Source organism: Rhopalosiphum maidis, chromosome 3, assembly GCF_003676215.2.
Source record: "Rhopalosiphum maidis isolate BTI-1 chromosome 3, ASM367621v3, whole genome shotgun sequence".
Classification (NCBI taxonomy): Eukaryota; Metazoa; Arthropoda; class Insecta; order Hemiptera; family Aphididae; genus Rhopalosiphum; species Rhopalosiphum maidis.
In genome coordinates this window covers 76,838,980-76,841,291 of record NC_040879.1, presented here as the reverse complement: position 1 = coordinate 76,841,291, position 2,312 = coordinate 76,838,980, and the positions used below count along the sequence as shown (strand labels likewise).

Sequence of the window (2,312 nt, the reverse complement as noted above, 5' to 3'; positions counted from 1 at the left end):
AAGTTCAATTAGTTAACCAGTGGACTGTAATGTCCGGAGAATATTAATGCATAATAAATGCTTACCTGCAACTATCTAAACACTTAAATAATACATACATATATAGTTTAATGTTATTACTTTTTGACTTTTGTCTTACTAGTTACTATGTATCTATGTTAAGACTCATAATATTTATACAACTGCCTGCTGAATTTACAAAGTATACAATATTATTGGAAATTTATTTCATTATATTATGCTCAGTTAATCAGTTTTGAAATTGTATGTGTACATGAAAATATTATAATATTAAACATTTTTGAATTCGGCGGCCAGAGATAAAATGTAATAAGTTGAATATTCTAATCCGAATTGATATGATGTTTTTCATCCATGATTGTGGTTTAGTGATATAAAACATTGTTTATCTATTGATATAACCGTTTGTATTTACTGTCTGATTTATATTTCATATCTTTTTGCAGTTTTATATTCGTATTTGTATTTAAATTTCAACTTTAAATTGTTTTCAAGTATTTTGAAATAGGAATGAAGTTTGTCTGTTAGTTTTTGTTTGATTATTTCCATTTCTGAATTATTCAGTGTTGTCCACGTACTAGTTGTCATAAACAGACTTTCGATCTCTTTATGGTGTGTAGTAGTGACATTTTATCCTCCAACCATTATACATAATTAACTGACAATTTTTTTTTAGATGGCAGTACAGCAGATCACTTAAGGATTGCTAAGACATGAATTAACGTTTCTAACACTTGACAAAGTTACAACATCCTACGTTGAAAATGGACTAGACGATACTGATAATAATAATGGTTTTATGCAAAGTACGAGTAATGGGTATAGAATATAATTGTGATTCAATTAATAGTAGTGTTACTAAAAGTCATGTAACCTTGACCATTATATTAAGTAATGATGCTTATTTACCATTATTAACTTTCATATTTTTCAGATTGCAGTGCAACAGATCACTCAAGGCTTGCTGAGCATGAATTAACATTTTTAGCGCTTGGAATAGTTTCAACATCCTATGTTTAATATGGATTAGAAGGTATTAATATTAATAATGGTGTTTTGCACGGTACGTGAATGAATGTAAATGATAGCAACATAATAGAAATGTAACAAAAAGTTAATGTTATGAAACCCTTACCATTAGATTAAGTAAATGATTCTTATTTAGCATTATTAACTTCCATGTATTTCATTGATGATGATACTTCATAAACATTATAAAACATGCTTTTATATGATAATTTTGACTCGTATTTTAAATTCATATTTTTAATTGCATATAAAACTCTGTATTCTAATGTTGTTCTTTACCAATTTCACATTTTAACTGACTACATCTTTTCAGATTGCAGCACAGCAGATCTTTCAAGGCACGATGATACATGAATTACCATTTTTAGTAGTTGTGAAAATTTGGACATCCCATGTTGAAATTTGACTAGACAATACTGATAATAATAATAAAAATAATAATAATAATAATGGTATTTTGCAAGGTACGTTCAATAATAACTGTACGTAATTGATAGCAACTTAATATTAGTGAAAAAAAAATTAGAATCATGAAACAAAGACCAATGAATTAAGTAAATGATTCTTATTTAGCGTTATTAACTTCCATGTATTTTTATTGATGCTGATACTTCATAAACTCTATAAAACTTGTTTTTATATAATAATTTTGACGTATATTACTAATTCAAATATTTAATGGCTTATGAACCACTCAATTCTCAATTAAATCTCAACTAATTTTACTTATTTAACTGACTACATTTTTTTCAGATTGCAGTGCAGCAGTTCACCCAAGGCTTGCTGAGACAGGAATTTGCATTCATACCACTTTGGGAAAGTATCAACATGTTATTTTGAAAATAAACTAGAAGATATTGATAATAATATTGGATTTATGCAATGTGTGTAATGGTTATTGAATATAATTGATAGCAATTAATACTAGGAAACAAAAAATTATATCATGAAACCAGACCAATGAAGACGTAAATGATACTTATTAGCATTAGTACTTCCAAGTATTTCATTTAAGCTGATACCTCATAAACAATATAAACATGTTTTTATATGATAATTTTGACGTATTTCTAATTCAAATTTTTTATGGTTTATAAACACTCAATTCTCATATAGTGTCTTGAAACATTGACCACTACATAGAGAATATGTTTCTTATTTAGCATTAATTACATTCATACATTTCATTTAAGCCATACTTCATAAATAACTATAAAACAATGTTTTTATATGATGATTTTGACCATATATTTCTAATTCAA

At 26.6% G+C, this 2,312-nt stretch overlaps 1 long non-coding RNA gene across 2 annotated transcripts; it reads left to right on the top strand.

Annotated features, from left to right (window-relative positions):
- Positions 1 to 568: 568 nt before the first annotated feature.
- On the top strand, positions 569 to 1,109 carry LOC113558992. Of its 2 annotated transcripts, none has more exons than XR_003405793.1 (3): positions 569 to 633; positions 698 to 840; positions 956 to 1,109. It is a non-coding gene; the product is annotated as an uncharacterized LOC113558992 (long non-coding RNA). The 2 variants fall into 2 exon arrangements; XR_003405792.1 differs by having other exon boundaries at positions 698 to 827; positions 956 to 1,102.
- Positions 1,110 to 2,312: the final 1,203 nt, after the last annotated feature.